This window comes from Lactuca saligna, chromosome 8 (genome assembly GCF_052625555.1).
Source record: "Lactuca saligna cultivar CGN05327 chromosome 8, ASM5262555v1, whole genome shotgun sequence".
In the NCBI taxonomy this organism is placed as follows: Eukaryota; Viridiplantae; Streptophyta; class Magnoliopsida; order Asterales; family Asteraceae; genus Lactuca; species Lactuca saligna.
In genome coordinates, this window is record NC_136424.1 from 21,455,530 (window position 1) to 21,476,788 (window position 21,259).

The window sequence follows — 21,259 nt, forward strand, 5'->3', positions numbered from 1 at the left end:
TAACAATATGCAGTGGGTCCACAACTAAAAGACTGGATTACCCCTGAGCCTACAACATAAGTCCGACTTCCCCTTGGGGCCCACAACTTATGTCAAACTTGATCCCTTACCATATCAGTCATCGGACTGAAATAGCAGCAAATCCTCAGTACGAGTCTGGCATACCGCCCGAACCTCAGCTCGTATTTGGAATGCTCATGAGCCCCAGTATGAGTCTGACATGCCCTACCCGACCCTTAGCTCAAATCTAGAATACTTCATGGTTTGTTGGCTACCGCAAGGAGCATTACAACCTCAATCCAACACAATATGTCGACGTATACCAGATAATAACATATACAGATAATCATGCAAACAGAATTACAAGTAGTCATACAGATCCACCATACTAGCATATCAATAACTAGCATAATCATGCATATCTATTCCATACTCAACATATCAGTGAGTATCAAACCAATGGGTCAGCCTTGGTGCCTTCGACACACAAGTACAATGAGGAAAACTCACCTCGCAAACTAGACAAAAGCTGATGAGGTATCGACTCCGAATCTCATCTCCAACTGTCTCATATTCCAACCATATTACCAATCTTAATCAAAATCCCAAAATACCCTTAAGGTCAAACTTAATCAAAGTTAAAGTCAAACTGGTCAACCAACTAGTCAAATGATTCAACCCAATCGAGGCAAATCACTCAAATTGACTCAGAGTGAGTACGTGGGACGTACACCGAAGGTACGTTGGGCGTACTTGAGTCCTCGCATGTTGACTACCATCAGGGAGGTTGACCTCGTATGCATGGCATACTCCCAGAACCCCAGAACTTCCATTCAGAGCTTAATGGCTAAAGCTTTTACGTCCAAACTGCAAATCCAAGGCTAAAATTATAACGGCCGCAGATCTGGGCTAGTCAAATTAGAGGCAATAAGTGTCGAAAATGACTTTTTCTACAGCAGATTAGTTAGAATAAATAATCTTAAATAAGTTGTAGTATATGTTACAAGGTTTCCGTACATATAAAGAACGCCGAAATCCGAGTTATAACAAAGAAGTTAGGGCCCGTCGAAGTTTTTCGGCAAAATCGATACGACGTAAATAGTGAATTTACGATAGAGCGAGATTTAGCCTTATCAATCTTAACAAAAGTCGTAGAATACGTTAAACTGAGATCATCCATAAAAAGAACGGCCAAATCTGACTTCGTATGAGGAAGTTATGATTTTTCGAAGTTTCGGATTAGCAGTGTACAACCCAAAATTCGAATAATAGATCGAGTGGTTTTTAGCCAATACGACCTAAATAAGAATCGAAGATCTCACTAAGAGTAGCGTAACGAGAAAAAGATAGGCGAAAACGGACGTCGGATGAAGAAGTTATGAATTTTAACGGGCCAATCCTGTTCCGGCCGGTTAATAATATAACTTTTAAAATAAAGACAAAATTAGCCAATAGAGTCTAAACGAAAATTGTAGAGTACGTTCCCACCTTCGCGTGGATATAAATAACGTCAAAAACAGAGCTCGTATGCGAGAGTTATGATTTTTAGAAGTCGGAAGGAAAAAATTGCGAAGCTGGAGCAAGGTCGATGACGTGGCGGCATCAAGGCCGTCCATCGCTGAAGCAAGCCTCGCACCGGATGAGGCCACGTAGCCCCTTTGCATTACGCCCTACTTCCGAAACGAAGTACGCCTAGCGTACCTCGCTCTTGTACGGTCCGATACTTCACCACGTCGCACCACCCGGAGGTCACCACCTGGCAGCCTTATCCGAAGCTACGCCCCACGTAGATCTTCTGAACGCCCAACGTAGCGAGGCCCTCGCAGGCTATAAAAGGGGGTCGAGATAGACTCATTTCTTGCACCTTTCTCACTTCTCTCTCTAACTTCTTTCTTTCTCTAGCCTACCCTAACCCCCCTAGCACCCAAATAAAGCACCGAGGCTCCCGGAGTCCTGAGAAAAAGGGTCTTTCGGTTTTGAAACGCTGCTCCAAATAAAGCCCGGTTTTCTTTAAAATCCGCTATAAGTGAGCTACGCTTACGCAATTTTTAATATAGCTTTCAAATAATTATAGGAATGTTATTAGGTCCTTAAAATAATTATTTGGGCTATTATTATGAGTTATATTGAGTGTTATTTAACACTTATATAATAATAATAGTCATACTATTAATTTGTCACAGTTATAGCTAGACTAAACCCTAGTAGTATTGATACTAGGTTTTGTCGAGGAAAATTGTTTTAAGAGTAACGAAGTGTTGTCCGAGTGCTGACTTACCACCTTTCAGGTGAGTGTATAGTTACTTTCAGCTTACACATAGATATGAAGTATTTTATATAAATTACGTGCTATGTGTGCATATTATCTGAATACTTGCTATCTATGCTGGATGAACATTTTTATACATGTTTTCAATGATTTAAAATGTATATGTATTTTATATCTACGATAATGTTGGGGTAAACATTGGTAGATATAATAGATGGAATATGAGTTAAATGATGAGTTGAGAGGTGTTATAGACCACGAGGTGAGGGTGAGAGGTGGACGATGTGAGAAGCCTTTTTCCCAAATGATGGCTCCGTCATTCAGCAGAGTATGGATGACAACCACGGACTATTCTAGACAGTCCAGTGGAACACTAGCAGGCTCGCAACATGTAGGTGTTGTGAACGATGTGTTCACCCGATGTACTCTAAACCTTGGTGACCATGCAGACTTGGTGCCTAAACCTTGGTGATCATGCAGACTTGATGCCTAAACCCTGGCGACTATGCAGACTTAGTGCCCATTGTGTAAACCGTGACAACGATGGATTTCTTGCCGATTCCTTAGGATACTCCTTAGGAATAAATGAACGAGGAATAGTTGATTCTTAGGGTAGATCCTTAAGAATAAAGAAGATAATGGGGGTGGGTAATTAGGTTGATTGTTTAATTGTTTGATGATTAAACATAATATATTACTAGTGATTTACATCTCCTTAATCTCTCAGTGTAATGTAACTTCATATCGACACTTGTGATATAAATAAACTGAGTGAGTCAGGTTGGGAAACCTGGTGAGTACATAGGATTTTCAACCCACAATAATATAATTAATGTAAATCTGTTTATGCTTATGTTTCTGTATTAATGATGACATCCCAAATGTTTTAAAATGAATAAAAATACATTTCTTCATAAATGCTTTGATAACGTATTTATCATGTTTTAGTGGGAACAAATTCCGCAACATTTTTATTAAAAGAAACACTTTGATTTTTATAAAGCATAAACAAAATCGGTCTTTCTGGCCGTGAAAAATGGGGATGTCACAGTTGGTATCAGAGCGTTAGTTTAAGCGAACTAGGAATTTGTAAGATTTCTAGACTTAAACTTAGAATGCTAAGCGATGATTGTGAGGTGTGATCACTAGCTTATTTTAGGAATGATGCTTAAATTGTTTTTATGTGCTAAATGATTTGTTATGCTTTATGTTATAGTTTGATCGGATCTATGGTCTGTTGCCGACCAGATCTGGAAACCTTATATGTTTAGGATTCTGAACGTACGAATACGATATTAGAACTAGCATATAAACGTTTTGGAGTGATAAGGATGATTTAAACGTCAATCCTAAATAAAGATCTAGATTCACCTTATTCGGTGTATAGATCAAGTTGGCAAGGACCCGTAATGGAAATGTGAATACAAATGGAAACCGAAACCAACCCCCAGTGATTAAGCAAATATCGGTTGTGGTAGCAACTGCTGAACCAATAACAATGGCCAGAGTGCAAGCGATGATCCAAGCAATGTTAGATCGTCAAATGGAGGAAACCAGACGTTTGCTCCAGCAAAATCGAGAGGAAACGACCATACAGATCGAACAACCCGAGTTGAACGAGGGGCAGACTGAGGAGGGAAACTGGAGTGGGACTATTGGTCAGGCCAACCCACCGATAGTTAGGAAAAACCACCAGGACGGAGGAAATGACAGACATGGATGCAAATACAAGGATTTCATGGCGTCCAAACCACCGAGTCTATCTGGAAGCCCGACGCCAATGGAAGTCATGAACTGGATCTCCCAGATGGAGACGATGTTTGAGAGTTGCGAGTGTATCAACAGGAAAAAGACCGCTATCGCGGTTCCTCTGTTGAAATCTGGAGTACTAAGCTGGTGGAAGCTACTAGCCGATTCGATGCCCAAAGGAGAAGCGAGCAAGATGCCGTGGGAAGATTTTCTGGTGCAGGTAAAGATGCAGTACTGCTCTAAGCAGGATCTTCTGGAGATCAACAATGAGTTCCAAAATCTAAAGAAGGGAAGGATGAGTGTCATCGAGTATGCTGCAAGTTTTACGGAGAAAATGAATCTTGTTCCTTACCTAGTCCCAACTGAACTCTCTAAGGTTAACAAATTTTCCCTTGGATTACCAGCGGACTTCGGTCCAATGGTCAAGCAAACTACCACTCTGAAAGCCACCGTCTGGGTTGCTAAGAATGTGGAGACCCAGATACGAGAGAAGGGTCTGGAGAGAGCTGAAGTTGGCGAGAAAAGGAAGCATGAAGGATCTTCAAAATCCAACAAAGAAAGGAAATTCTCAAAGATTAACAAAGGAGGAGGAGGTGAAGCCAAGTGGTGCGAAAAGTGTAAAAAGAAGCACTTCGGGAAGTGTAGCGAGGAGGTGACTTGCTACAAATGTGGAAAGACATTGCATTACGCCAGCAAGTGTGCGTCCAACAAGAAGGTGTGCTATAGATGTAACAAAGAAGGGAATATTTCTAGGGATTGCCCAAAGAAAAACGAGGCAGCAATTCCAAACACGCCACCAAGGCCAAGGGCATTCCACATGATCCTCGACGAAACAGAAAACAATGCGAGGAACCAAGGATGAGGAATTCATACCCGAAGATCAAGCTATGAGGTAACCAAAGAGATAGAACCATATGATGTAGCCTATTAGAGGCATAATTTAGTGTGACAATCGTCAATCTTGAGTCAAGTCAAGTCATCAAGTCAAGCCGGTCAACTCTATTAAACCTTGTGTATTAGGGTTGGTGTTATGTTCGTATTGTATAACTTGCTATATTAATGGGAAAACATCACTAGAGAAAAGTTTTGTGTTAAAAATTTCCTAAGCCTTAGTACTAATCAGTGAATTAAACTGATGAAAACCATGTTGCATACTCATCGGGAATGTGTAAGATCCTTAAACAAGGCTTAACAGGGTTTACGAACCATGCATCGCGGTGCCGGACACTCACAACTGTCCCACGTGGATTCTCTCTCAATCGTTTTCACTCTATCTCTGCCTATGTGAAATCTCTCTCTAATATCCCTCTGTATGAGAAATCTCTCCAAGAATGTTAAATCTCTCCCAAATCTCTCCACGTATGTGAAATCTCTCTCTAATATCTCTCTGTATGAGAAATCTCTCCAAGAATGTCAAATCTCTCCCAAATCTCTCCACGTATGTGAAATCTCTCTCAAATATCTCTCTGTATGAGAAATCTCTCCAAGAATGTTAAATCTCTCCCAAATCCCTCCACGTATGTGAAATCTCTCGCAAATATCTCTTTGTATGAGAAATCTCTCCAAGAATGTCAAATCTCTCCCAAATCTCTCCAAGTGTGAGAAATCTCTCCCAAATTTCTCTCAAAAGTTTCCCGTAACTTTTTGGAATCATTCGGGTCATTCCGGCCCTTAACCGGGTCAAAAACGGCTTAAAACGGGGCGAAAACGAGAAAAATAGGCTTTAGGAACCGAAACCGGAATGAGAGGCTTCTTAGGACCAGAGACCGAGCTTCTGGTGGCTAAGAGACCAGAGGCCGAGCCTCTGGTGGCTAAGAGAACCGAGACCGAACTCGCCCAGGAGGAACCGAAACCGAGAGTACTGTTCACAACCGAGCGGTCGGTCCCTCTCGGTCCGCCTCCGCCTCTCTGTTCGCTCCCTGTCCGCTATCCTCCCTCTCGGTCCGACTCCGCCTCTCTGCTCCGCTTCTCACTCTCTGCTCCGCTTCTCACTCTCTGCTCTCTTCTCACTCTCTGCCTCGCGCGCTCCTCTGTCCCCTCCCACCTCTCGGTTCTTCCCTCCTTCTCCTCTCCTCTCGGCTCCTTCCCTTCTCTCTTCTTCTTCTCTCGGTTCCGCCTCCCTCTCTCTCTCGGTTCAGCATAAGAGGGCCGAACCTCGGCCAGGTCTCGCATTTTTGTCATTTTCCGCCCATTTTTGATATTTTTGACATTTTAAGCCCGTTTTTCATGATTTTAAAGCGGGATTTTCTCCAGAAATTATATTTTAACATAATAAACTCTAAATATTCATAATTTAAACATATTTTGATGAAAATCATTATTTAAATAATAAAAATCAAATGGATGAATTATTAAAGGTGGAGTGTTGACTTTGCCTTATCCAAAGCCACAAGCAACCACCCCACACCCACTCTTTGACTAACCACACCTCTCCACCTTACCTAGGTCACTTCAATGTTCCCTTACACTCAAATTTCACCCACTCCCACGTTTTTGAGCTGGAACAAACAACCACACTCCTCATTTTCTCTCATTTCTCTCATTCCACTAAGTAACAAACACCACTTTTTCTCTCAAACTCTTCTACACAAATTTTCGAGATCCAAGGCTGATTTCAAGTGTTCTTCCACACTTAGTAAGTAAAAATTCATCCTCCCTATTATTATTTCACTTCATTCTACTCAAATCTTTGGTTGCTTACACAAACTCCCTAACTATGATGTTAGATTCTCGAAAACCTTCAAGGCATCTCCAAGTGTTCTTGAATTAAACACTTCCATTCTTCAACAATCATCTACTGAAATCACTCAAGTGAGTTCATACCCCTACATTTTCATGTTTTCTCAAGTTTTCAGGGGGGGAATACAAGTTAAAACACTAAGAACATATCTAAATTTTTCTAACAGCCTTCATCAGAAAAGTTCAACTCCATTCACGGACTGTTTTGGGCACCTTAGACATTTTTGCTTTCAAAACTGTACAAGGTGCAAATAGTTCATGTTTCTAGCTTTAAAATTACTACTTGCACATCTCCATACGATTTTTCTACAATTTATGGTGATTTTTACAAAACTGCCTATCATTTCAAACAACAATCCGGACCAGTCTGTGATTTTGGACTTTTTCACCCAAGTTAGAGGTCATATTAATTTGTGATAAAAATTATGAACAAACTAGACACATTTTGTGAACTCTCAGAGTTTACGGATCTAGATTTCGACTTCGTATGATTTTTCTATGATTTTTCCAAAACAGGGCAGAATCGCTAAATTTTGCCAACAGCATGTAAATATCATAACACTTTGTATTATGTTGAGCAAAGTGTATAATCATAAGTTTTAGTATTTGTATGTGTTTCCTTGTTAGTGTACCATTATGAACTGAAACTATGAAATTCATACTAAATATTAAATATTATTCATTCATTTTGGAACACGTATCATTAGACTATAAAAAGAATAGTTTGATAAATTCACAATACTAATACATTTCCATAAGAGGATTCATACATATTACATACATTTTAGATAAACTATAATAGGTATAGTTTATGATACATCACTCAACGCACTCGTACCAAAAAGGGTACATCCATACAAGAAAGATTTATATTCACACACATTTCACGTAAACCGTTAACCTATGTTGTGAGACTCTCTCTCTCTCCCCGTACGTCCGAGTGCGGGATATAATTCCTGGTAGTTATAATCAGAATCTCCTTGAGGGAGAACGTGATACTTGTATATAGATCTATATTGGGTTTGACACCCCACACCTTGCTGCTAGCTACAGTGGGACCTGCAGGTCTACGGGTGACAAATGTCATTTCATTTTCGCAACGCCTGAGAAACGTTGTGGCAGGTTCACATAGTCACAGTATGATTATAGCGACTCACTTAGGGGGATAACAATTCATGAAGTTTACGGGGTTTCATAAAACCGAAGTAGGTTTAGGATGATAAAAGAAATTTATTTTCCATAACATTTGAAACTCACAACATTTTTACTAAAAATCGATGATTTCTCATACACTCTAGTCTTTGATTATAAGGCTACATATCTCGGATTTCAAGGGAAATATCGGATATTTTTTTTCTGAAACAAACGCGACATTTACATGTGAAATACTTCTACTAAGTTTATTAATAAAAGCTTATGAACTCACCAACCTTTGTGTTGACACTTTTCAAACAACTTGTATTCACAGGAAGACACTAATCAGGTTATCAAGTGCTTTTGAGGATGGGACGTTAAGGCGTCAAACTTTTCACATTTTGACAACATATTGTAATTGATTTTGAAACATGTAATTCATACAAGTGATGTAACTTTTTCAATTATATATATGTTGGTTGTGTTTGCTTAAATTACTATTAAAATTGTGGTTATGATGCTATACATGAAGTCCTCCACCCCCGGACGTTTCCGCCATCCTTGGTTTGGGGGTGTGACATTTAGGGTGAACTTGAAAACCTATGTAATAGTTTCAAGAAATAATAAAGCCTTCGTTTTGTTATCTGATGTGTTAAACTGTTATGTGATTTTCCTGTATGGTGACTTGGGGACTGTGAGACAATACTTGGGACGAGTATGAGTAGGCGCGAAAGGTAGTAGATGCATATACTACCGGAAGCACAGGACTCACACTTGGATCAGGGAAAGTCACACGGTTACCAAGAAGCTAGTAATTGATACCGTTTTATTCAAGTATGTCGTTACCATCGTTTCGGTAATGACTAAAAAGATTGTTGATATTCTGACCCTAGTGGTCATATCGAATTGATTTCAACTTCACTGAGTATGCTATGTGTCTTAGAAAATCAATTTCGATGTAGCATTTGACCTAAGATGAAGATTGGAATAAAAAGCGATCAGTAAAGGGATCACGAAAAGTTGCTTGTAGCTAAAAAGGCTACCTTTTAAAATGTGATTATATCACATTAGAACATGAAGGAAGGTATAGTATAAGATACCTGAGTCTAAACATGCATCACATGATGGTAGGTCATAATTTGGAGTCTAACCTGAGGTAGAGAGCAGGTGCACGATCGAGTACTGCTTACAGTCAATAAGTCCAAGAGATAGACTTGAAGGAATATAGAAGTTATAATTATTAATTAGGATGAAGAGATAATGTATAGAGTCATCATGAGAGTCTTGTTTCGTTGATGATTCCGGCACGTGATCATCCTAAGGAGGAGATAATTGTAACTCCCGCAGATTCGGGCTAGTCAAATGAGAGGCAATAAGTGTCGAAAATGACTTTTTGACAACAGAGTATTTAGAATAAATAATCTTAACCAAGTTTTAGTATATGTTACAAGGTTTCCGTAAATATAAAGAACGCCGAAGTCCGAGTTATAACGAAGAAGTTATGGTCCGTCGAAGTTTTTCGGCAAAACCGGCACGATACCGGGAAGCGTAAATAGTAAATTTACGATAGAGCGATATTTAGCCTTATCAATCTAAACGAAAGTTTTAGTATACGTTAAACCGAGAGCGTTCATAAAAAGAACGCCCAAATCTGACTTCGTATGAGTAAGTTATGATTTTTCGAAGTTTCGGATTAGCAGTGTACAGCCCGAAATTCGAATAATAGATCGAGCGGTTTTTAGCCGACCCAACCTAAAAGAGATTCGAAGATCTCGCTAAGAGTAGCGTAACGAGAAAAATATGGGCGAAAACGGACGTCGGATGAAGAAGTTATGAATTTTAACGGACCAATCCTGTCCCGGCATGTTAATAATATAACATTTAAAATAAAATCAAAATTAGCCAGCGGAGTCTAAACGAAAGTTGTAGAGTACGTCCCCACCTTCGCGTGGATATAAAGAACGTAAAAAACGACGCTCGTATGCGAGCGTTATAATTTTTAGAATTCGGAAGGAAAAAATTGCGAAGTTGGAGCAAGATCGATGACGTGACGACATCAGGGCCGTCCATCGCTGAAGCAAGCCTCGCACCGGATGAGGCCACGTAGCCCCTTTGCATTACGCCCTACTTCCGAAACGAAGTACGCCCAGCGTACCTCGCTCTTGTGCGGTCCGATACTTCGCCACGTCGTACCACCCGGAGGTCACCACCTGGCAGCCTTATCCGAAGCTACGCCCCACGTAGATCTTCTGAACGCCCAACATAGCGAGGCCCTCGCAGGCTATAAAAAGGGGTCGAGATAGCCTCATTTCTTGCACCTTTCTCACTTCTCTCTCTAACTTCTTTCTCTCTCTAGCCTACCCTAACCCCCTAAACCTTAGGGAACCTCCCTAGCACCCAAAGAAATCCCCGAGGCTCCCGGAGTCCCGAGAAAAAGGGTCTTTCGATTTTGAAACGCTGCTCCAAATAAAGCCCGGTTTTCTTTAAAATCCGTTGTAAGTGAGCTACACTTACGCAATTTTTAATATAGCTTTCAAATAATTATAGGAATGTTATTAGGTCCTTAAAATAATTATTTGGGCTATTATTATGAGTTATATTGAGTGTTATTTAACGCTTATATAATAATAATTGTCAGACTATTAATTTGTCACAGTTATAGCTAGACTAAACCCTAGTAGTATTGATACTAGGTTTTGTCGAGGAAAATTGTTTTAAGAGTAACGAAGTGCTGTCTGAGTGCTGACTCACCACCTTTCAGGTGAGTGCATAGTTACTTTCAGCTTACACATAAATATGAAGTATTTTATATAAATTACGTGCTATGTGTGCATATTATCTGAAAACTTGCTATCTATGCTGGATGGACATTTTTATACATGTTTTCAATGATTTAAAATGTATATGTATTTTATATCTACGATAATGTTGGGGTAAACATTGGTAGATATAATAGATGGAATATGAGTTGAATGATGAGTTGAGAGGTGTTATAGACCACGAGGTGAGGGTGAGAGGTGGACGATGTGAGAAGCCTTTTTCCCAAATGATGGCTCCGTCATTCAGCAGAGTATGGATGACAACCACGGACTATTCTAGACAGTCCAGTGGAACACTAGTAGGCTCGCAACTTGTAGGTGTTGTGAACGATGTGTTCACCCGATGTACTCTAAACCTTGGTGACCATGCAAACTTGGTGCCTAAACCTTGGTGATCATGCAGACTTTATGCCTAAACCCTGGCGACTATGCAGACTTAGTGCCCGTTGTGTAAACCGTGACAACGATGGATTTATTGTCGATTCCTTATGATACTCCCTAGGAATAAATGAACGAGGAATAGGTTATTCTTAGGGTAGATCCTTAAGAATAAAGAAGATAATGGGGATGGGTAATTGGGTTGATTGTTTAATTGTTTGATGATTAAACATAATAATTATATTATTGTGGGTTGAAAACCCTATGTACTCACCAGGTTTCCCAACCTAACCCACTCAGTTTATTTATATCACAGGTGTCGATATGAAGTTACATTACACTAAGAGATTAAGGAGATGTAAATCACTAGTAATAATAAATGTAAGTTCTGTTTATGCTTATATTTCTGTATTAACGATGACATCCCAAATGTTTTAAAATGAATAAAAATACATTTCTTCATAAATGCTTTGATAACTTATTTATCATGTTTTACTGGGAAAAAATTCCGCAACATTTTTATTAAAATAAGTACTTTGATTTTTATAAAGCATAAACAAAATCGGTCTTTCTAGCCGTGAAAAATAGGGATGTCACAAAAATACTCTTAGGAGTCATAAAGTCTTTGATTTTATGACTTAGCATGTCCAATAAGTTCGTAACACAAGGTCTTAATCCATTAGGATCTTCTACATGATACATGGAGCAAAACTAACCATTTGGGATCCATTTTATGACTCAAGACCCTCCCAAGGGTCTGAAAGGACGACTTAATGGGTCAAGAACATGCATTGTTTAAGAATCATCATTTTAGGACCAAAAAGAGACTTTAAAGAACAAAACTATAGATCTACAAGATGGAATGGAAAAGATGCAAGCTTTATACTTTTTTGTGGTTGCAAACAAGCTAGAACTCCCAGATCTACAATGCACTCCACTCCAAGGTCTTCACACTACCTTCTTCTTTCTTCCAAACCACTTAACTCTCTTAAAGGCTCACAAATTAGCTTATTTTGCGCTAGGTTTGCTTGAGGGTCGAAAGCTCTTAAAGAGGATGGATAAGAATAAGGTTTATGTCTATAAAGATGCTTAAATATGAGCTAAGTCTCCAAAATTAGGGTTTTGCATGCCACCCTCATGCGTCCAACATACGAAGTGTACGTCTAGTGTACTAAGGCGCGCCTTAGTACACTTAGCGTACACCCACATATGGATGGCGTACTCATCCAACGCAAAATCCACCAAAAGCGACTTTGGGCTCTTTTCTTACCATTTCTCAACTTATGGACCAAAAAGCAATACACTAAAATCATAAAGCCCAATATTAGAAGTACCTTAACATAGGGATGTTACATAATTATTTTAAATTTTACTTTAAAACCCTTTTATGTTTTTGAAAAAAAATCAAAAGTACCCCCAACAAAAAAATTTGGAATCGCCGTTGGATGTCATGCCATGGTTTCTATCATGGCAAAGACACTCCACCTTAACTCCACATAGGATTGGGATATGGACATATGGTATTAATTTTAAACACGTCGAGTGGGATTGGTGGAGAAGAAAGGAAGGAGAGAGAGAGAGAGAGAGAGAGAGAGAGGGAGAGAGAGAGAACCCGATTGTTTCTTGCTGAGCTTGTCCCTACCATACCCAAACTCGGAGGATGGTAGCGGTGTTACATGTAGCTGACAAAGAATCGTATTTATACCCTATAGCCTTACAAGTCTTATGATGACCATTCATACCATACGACCTATGTTTAGACATTAATTTTAGATGGCCTTGACGCCTTAGATATATAAGCCCAACAATAAAGCCATCACCAAAAGAAAAGTTCAATACCATAAAATAAGTCCAATATTGAATAAACTCAATATTTTGTAAGCCCATAAAAACTAAAAATCCGTTACAATATTTAGACAAAATTGCAAAATTGGTCCCCATGGTATTAAAAAAAACTTTGAATATGGTCAAAAAAGTTTCCAACTTGCATGGGTGGTCTAAAATCAAGATTTTTCTATGGTTTTGGTCCTTAGAGAACTTGAAAAGACTGTTTTTCCCTTTTTATTTCTTTTATTTGTATTTTTTTATAGTTCTTTTAATAATTTATTAATTAAAAATTAAAAATGAAAGAATTAGGCCCACCCCACCCCCACCCTTAACGATTCTCTATTTTCTCTCTCTCTCTCTCTCTCTCCCACTCTCTCTCATACACACACGCACACACACACATGGACATTGTTCGGATACACTCATTGTTCAGCATTTGAAACATAAATTGTAAAATATCGATTTTAATAATATTTAAAAGTTGTATCAAGATACAAGCTTTACAATTCCCACCTCCAATTTTACACACACAAATCGATTTTTGGGTTTTTTTAGGAATAACGACGACGACGACGACGAAGACGACGACGACGAAGAAGACGAAGAAGCTATTTGAGTTTGAAATCAGATGTAATGTATTTGGGTTGTGTGGATTCCGATACAGTATTCTACCTTTTCCCAAGGAAGAACAAGCAATAAAGTTAGGTTCTATTTGCAGGTAACAGAAACCACAAACATATTTGGGTTTCTGGTTCTATTTGCAGGTAACAGAAACCACAAACATATTTGGGTTTCTGGTGATGCTATTATCTGGAGTGGAGGAAGACGTTCTTGCTCGGCCGTTGACTTCAAATCTTTGTCGATGGTGGATTTCCTAAGTTCATTGTCGTTCCAGGTGGTGTTCATCGGAGCTTGTCGTCGTTTCATGAGGTGTTCTTTGGGTGTGTTCCAAGTGGTGTTCATCGGAGCTTGTAGTCGTTTCAGGCGGTGTTCTTCGGTAGAGTCTTCTTGTATGTGGTTTTCATTTTAGATCCGGAAAGAACAAACAGTTTGATTTGCAGGGAGGGAGAAGAAGAACAAGATATGAGAGAGATAAAAAGAGATAAAGAGTATCGGTAAGGGTGGGGATGGGGGTGGGCCCAATTCTTTCCTTTTTTAATTTTTAATTAATAAATTATTAAAGGAAATATAATAAATACAAAAAAGTAAATAAATAAAAATGACAATACAATCGTTTCAAGTTCTCCATAGACCAAAACCACATAAAAATTTTGATTTAGGACCATCAATGCAAGTTGTAAACATTTTGGACCCTATCCAAAAATTTTGAATACCACATGGATAATTTTGTAGTTTTGTCCGATATTTAAAGGTCGAACAATTTAATAAGCCCAAAACACTAAATAGGCCAAATACTAAAAAAATGGTTGAAACAGGAAATTATAATAAAAACTAGATGGGTATCCCCACGATGCGGGGATTGGAAGGTATTTTTTTGTAAAGTACATTGCTAATCTCTTGAATTCGTCTATTTAACTATGTTGGACTGATAAGCAATGCACCATTATCAAACGTGGCACTCGATTGCTTTTTACCAACAATTTCTTTAAAAACTATGAAACGATGCTAAAGTTGGTATAAATATAAAATGCAAGAATCCTATCATCTATTTTAAAAGTAGTAATCTCGGAATCTTATTCGTAACAAATCAAAGATTCCTAATTACATAAATAGTCCCTGTAATTACAACATTGGAACTATTGTTTTAAGCAGCAGGCTAATCTCTACAGATGTACATCAGCAACTTATTGAACAGATTATGTATCCTATTGCACTTTCTTCTCTGTTAAACCTTCATCCGCTTTAGGATTCTAAGTAAAAATAACGAAAATAGAATTCTATGAAATGCAATGCGATATCAATGTACTTTACCATTGTTTCACATGTGGAGATCAGGTGTAGACTCTAAAAGTTGCATCATGTAGATATGAAGAATTAAAAAAAAAATAGTGGAAATTAACATGATATTGACCAAACTTTGGTTTTTTGAGTTATTTTTATGTTTATCTGCTCCTTTGAGTGAATTTCAACAACTTCCTTTGCATTCCTCCTACCAATGTATTCCTTTCTTTAACCTACTCCATGTATCTGGTAGTAATTTTACCCATTCAGACAATAAAATAAGTTTGGATCTCCCAGTTTGTATCTTTTTAAATAAGAAAATAAAGCAAAGATATGGAGAAGAAGATATAGTGTCAGATCACCCAATTTGCATGAAGAGCTTCCATTAGTTCATCCACTGTTGAAATATATTCTTGTCCTTTCAACCTTCATTCTCGTAGCCCTAAATCTATCATTTAAATTACAAGAAGTTCATTTGTGTAAAGTTCCAAAAAATAGCTAGTAGAGGCTCATGAATAGTTAAAAGTGTGCTATGACTCTATAAAGAAACGATAGATAACATAAATCACAAAGTTTTGTGTGTATGAAAGTTGTAAATAAAAATAAATTTAAGTTTTGACTTAAAAAATATACCCTTTGTGATTAGAATACCAATTTCCTAAGCTCCAAAATCACCTAAGCCAACTATACGATTGCCATCTGTCAGCACCATGATGTCCACATCATTTGCTTTAAATTTAGTCAACTAAAAATTGCTATAATGCAAAATGGCTTATTTGTTAAAAAGAGATCACTGAAAACATATAACCTCATGAGCTGTCCCATTTTAAATTAATGACATCATATCTCTATCTTTTGCACTAAAGTACATTCCACTTGGACGCTTAAACAATCCTGAATAGTTTTGGCATTCAACTCATCGAAAACCAGGTTGCCGACTTTGCAGGTGTATCTGCACCCTTTCTCTTGTATCTGAAATAAGAAAACTGGAACATCCATTAAAAAAATTTAATGAAAAGAATTGAATTGAAAATTTTGTTAAATGAAACAAACGCCCTTTAATGGATTTTTTAAACAAAATAATAGAATTGCTATTCACTGAAAAAAGATTTTATTTTATGAAACAATTACTAAACATTAAAATAAAGTAATATGATATTAAAAGTGAAAGTATGATGTTATAATATACAAATAAGTGAAAGTATGTTGTGTGATTGTTGCATTTGAAATTTATAAAGATTCTACTTACTGGAGGATCGAATGGGGCCTTCTCTAATCTCTACCAAAATCCATTCAAATAGCTATCTTAAGTCATGCTTACTCTGCAACATGAATCAGAGGATGAATTAGTGCAAACAAACTGAAGCTTATGAAGCATTAAACTTTTAAAATCCACATTGTTGTTTGTATCCAAAGATGTCAAAGGGTTGTATGCATGGAATAGCAACCTACTTTAGGCAATATATTTGTTTTCACATAATGCCTATATACTTTACATTTTGTTTGTATTTTTATTGTTTTACACAAAATAACAACATAATTTAGATTTCATCATGTTAGTTCCTTGAGGCATGTTGCCTAAAACTAACAGAAAAAGGAATGCATTGCTTAAAAAAATATTGAAAAAGGTGTGATGCATAAGATAGGAAATGACCTAAAGCGGGTTAATATTATGTGCTAGAAAGTTTTTACAAATCACAATATTTAGGAAGTAAATGATACCCTAAGGAATAGAAATACCATTACTTGAATATAATCCATCCAAGTGATATTACTTTTTTGAAGTCCTTAAACATATGTGCCTATACAAAACGCATTTTAAGCCTTAAACTGTTTTCCCTACTGGGTAACAGTTCATCCATAGGGGTGTCAATGTATATAGGATTGGATTCATGTAAATATTTCAGGATATACACTTGTAATTATATAAGTTAAACAAAAAAAAAAAAAGAGTTTCAAGTAGGACATTCGTGTTTATACCACACAACATACAAAGGGGTTGATGATAATCGACAATGTTTTTTACCATTACTGCATTAAAGGCTTAAAACAAAATTTTTACCTTGTTTCCAAGATAACCCATTAACCCTCTGCCAACACATGATACTTTCATCGTCTCTAAGATCATTTTTTACCCAAACTGTAAGATATATTCCCACCATTTGCTTACTTGCAACCAAACAGTAGTAGCTAGAGTTCCCACCACAATACGGTAGGTGTGAGTGTATGCTATCTAGATCATTATCATCATCTAAAGATCCAAGATTCGGGTCATAACCATTGACACTGTATCCACGGGTGAGCCTTGGTTGTGGGTTACCCATTTCACTCTTCATTATCCTCATGCTACAACTTGAAGGTCCATTCAAGAAAGATGGATTCTTTTCTGTTTTTGATCCTTCAAATCTGAATTTAATTCTGAACTTGTTCTTGGAAGACTGTTTAGTGTTCTTCGGATGAGGGCTACCCACTTTTTAGTGGGTCCGTTGTCTTCTGTTCCAAGGACATTTCCGGCATTTAGAGGGACAATTTCTTGAAACCTGTGTTTTTTTGAAAAAGGTGTCAAATTTAACATGATTGATAAGATCAAGATTTGATAACTGATATACTATTATTAACTCACCCAAGAACGTAAATGTCAGCAGGAGGTGAAGTATGCAACCAATCTTCAAGATTTACAGAACTTGTTGGTGATTTCCATCCACATTCCATGTAGCTACAAAGATCCTACTGGAATTTAAAAAAAGAACCCAATAAATAAAACATAAAGAATCTTAAATTGGAAAGAGAAAACAAATTGGAATAAAGAGTGAATTCATGTCACTATTGAAACAGACCTATAATCATTGACATCTCTCGCTTGGGGAGCATACTTCTTGCTTGATCTCTCTGTTCAATAGCACAAATGGTGTGATAGATATGTGACAGATGAAGATGGAATAAAAAAGTGAAAGAAAATAAAGGTAAATTTTTTTTCCGACCACTTAAAATAAAAATAAAAAATAAAAAATAAAAAAGTGGGGTCTAAGTTAGAATGTGGTCCTAAAGTCTGAAAATGCACCTCTTCTTCTGTTTTTGTTGATGATGCACACTTCCTTATCATAGAAATCATAATCTGAAAAAGGGTAAGTTGTTAAAAGTTGTATAATTTCCCCTAAACCCTAAACAAACAACAATACATTTGCCATAATAACAAATATTCAAGTGAACATCAAAATAGCAGAAGAAATTAACTACTTGGCTGCAATTTCTGAAACTGGACAACCTTTGTCCTTTAATTTCAAACCCTAGGCAACAAATTGTTGAAGTGGATGATGATGATTCTGCTCTTCAAGAAGGAATTCAGATCACGAACAAAAAATATAGAAGTATGAAGTTAAAACCTAAAATTTATATATTGTATATTTGTATTAAATCATGCACCCTTCTTCCTTATTCGAGCGGGGAGGTGTCGAAGAAGTTAGTGTCGAGTCGAAATGCTTCACGAACGGTGGCGATGGCTTCTTCATCGGAGACAGGGAAATCTGAAAATCCTTCTTGATTTCCAATCGGAAGCCGCTAGGTTAAGAAGAACGTGTGGATTCTCTTAGCACTTAATTGGATGAGAACGGCGGTGATGAATGTGCGTGTGGAGATCAGTGAATCGGCGCACAAAGGAAAGATGGACATCAGTCAAACGACAGTGATGAAAAATTGTTGTCGTTCGATTTATGGAGGCAAATGCAAAAATCAAACCTGACACCGACTATTAAGAAGGGATAAAATGAAGAAGCAGAAGGTAGACTATGCTGGAGGTAATGGCGGTGACACCACCAACCTTGGTTATAAACCCGACAATGACATCAAATGTCAACCTACACCATCAATTTAGAGCAGAAACATCAACATGCGTCTAGGTTTCCTGAGGTTAGAGCGGTGGGAAGCATGGAGAAGAGCAAGACAACCTGATAGAAAATAGTGGAAGCGGTAGATGGAGAGAGACAGTCAAAGATATATATGGGGTTACTGGGTGATAATACATGGAGGACCGATATTGTATCGTAGAGACGGTGTATTATGGGGAGGACACGTAGCACCGACGAACAGTGAAGAGGGAAGGAAAGAATGAGACGTATCAACGGTACAATGCAATGCAGATGAATGTTCAGGGACTAAATTGCCAATTTGATAAAATCTTGTGGCGAAATCCTTAACCAATGAAAATATGTAAAGTTGTGGACCAATTTTGTCAAATCCTTAGCCACTTTACTTAGCTAAGGATGGACAATTTTAATATATATATATATATATATATATATATATATATATATATATATATATATATGGAAATGTGAATATACCTTAAGGGCCTTAAGGGTATACAAGCTTACGTACCCAAACACACCATACTACGTCGTTTTATTTGATATATTCATTATAATGTTTTTAAACTTCAACCCTAACTTGATTTACTTTCAAGATTTTTCAAATTTCACTATTATATTTCTCTGACATCGCATCTTTTTGTCGAATACCTACTAGGCTATATATATTGTAGTTGAAAATGACAATTATGTTAGAGGAAGACAAATGTGTAATATATAAAAATCATGGAAGTAAATCAAGTTAGAAGTTAAATTATAAGAACATTGGACAATTAGAATGTATTATATGATACAAAAGGATGTAGTATAGTGAGTTTGGTTACCTAAGCTTACACACATGAAAATAGACTTCTTACAAATGCTGAAGTTCATTAGACGCTACTAGATCGATCGACTGGTAAGTAGCAATGCTTAGATAGTGACTACTCGGTTAGGGTAAAATGTAAACATCTTATTAGATACATATTTTAATGTATATATAATACGTACTTTAAACAAATAAATTTTTTAATAGTTAAATATAATCAACTTTTTTCTTCTTTGTACTAAACATTTTCCAAAAAAAAATTGTATATCCAATTCTGAAATGGGTATTTCAGAACGTCAAATATCCAAAATTGTAAAAAACGCTTGATGTTAGCTAGTTGGTAGATCGGAGTTAAGGGATTAATCGTCTAGGCGTGGATTAATCGGGTATCATTAATTATTAAAATAATTAATCGAAAATTAATATATCTTAAGAAAATAAATACTTAAATTTTGAAAATTTAAATTTTTTGGTATAATATTTGAAATCAGGGGTTAATCGTGTACAACACTGCAAATATCATGATTTTCAATCAGATGTCACATTTAATTCATTGTATTGTACTAATATCATAAGAATTTATGTTATTTGTGTGTGTGTGTGTGTGTGTATATATATATATATAGAGAGAGAGAGAGAGAAAAAAAAAAAGTTGATCGAGTGATGACTCAAAAATAAGTGAGGACTGCGAGACCAAAATCTTTGTCGCGTGATTGAAATAATAAAATGTGGAGATTTGATTTTATTTATCGTCAATATCTCGCAAGATGATATGACGTTTTAGTAATTATGTACGAGATATTGATAATCTCCGACAAAGGTTAAAAGGTTTGAGGGTTAAAATGGAAAAGGGAAAAGCAAAAATAAAATAAAATAGAAAGATGCGTGCGTGTCTAGCTCCCCCCCCCCCCTATAACACCCATTTTAAAGGAATGAGGAGGCTAGGGTTTATTCATCCTCAACCTCTATCACTCTCAAACCATCAGAAACCCTAACCCTTATCTCATTTGAAGCTTTAGGAGCTCATTTGCTAGCTTTTGGTGATTTTGAAGGAAGTAGATGAAGATTTTGTGCAAGAGACCAGCAAGCAACACTCCCAACCTCTAAAAGCACCTTATTGGACCATTTGTAAGGCTCTTGATCTAGTCTTTTATCTTATCCTTAGAGGTCTAGAGTTATTTTTCTTATTAAACTCTTTCATGGGATTTTGAGTGAAGCAATGACATAAAGTTTACAACTTTATGACTCTTAGGAGTCCGAAGGACCTTATATCTCACAAATCTGAGATTGGTTGTAATTTGAAATTTTTGCATGAGATTTAGGTCCCTTTTTCCTCTTTTGACCTATATTTGAGGAAGGACATGCATATCCATAAAGTTTACATTTTTAGAGATCAATAGGGTCCCTAAAAGCTTTCTGGAAAGTTTGGGATTGTATCTCTTGTGATTCAAGACTTAATGGATGAGTTGCACATCTTAAATGGCATTTAGAACGTAGGTTTCGAGATCTTGTCTTAATTGAGTGTCTTAATGGATAAGGATGGAAACTTTATCCATCAAGACGTTAGGAAGGAGTAGATATGGACTTTTGAGCCCATGAAAATGAGTTAAGAGCAACTTAACTCGAATAAGCCATTCAGACTGGTCCCCACGGCTTAGCATTAGGCCATAACGAAATGGCGACCAAAGACCAATCGATTGTCTTGTCATTTTATGCCCATAGTGTGACCAAGGAAGGCCACAACATTGATGAGTGTTGATGACATTGACAA

General features: G+C 37.2%; 1 long non-coding RNA gene across 9 annotated transcripts; it reads right to left on the bottom strand.

Annotated features, from left to right (window-relative positions):
• Nucleotides 1-14,564: 14,564 nt before the first annotated feature.
• LOC145012699 (uncharacterized) lies at nt 14,565-18,880 on the bottom strand. Of its 9 annotated transcripts, none has more exons than XR_013664630.1 (7): nt 18,553-18,880; nt 17,879-18,409; nt 17,655-17,706; nt 17,441-17,547; nt 16,880-17,357; nt 16,067-16,139; nt 14,565-15,789 (listed from the first exon to the last, which is right to left on the bottom strand). It is a non-coding gene; the product is annotated as an uncharacterized LOC145012699 (long non-coding RNA). The 9 variants fall into 9 exon arrangements; XR_013664631.1 differs by having other exon boundaries at nt 17,879-18,140; nt 18,241-18,877; XR_013664628.1 differs by having other exon boundaries at nt 14,565-15,265; nt 15,451-15,789; nt 17,879-18,876.
• Between the last annotated feature and the right edge of the window lie 2,379 nt (nt 18,881-21,259).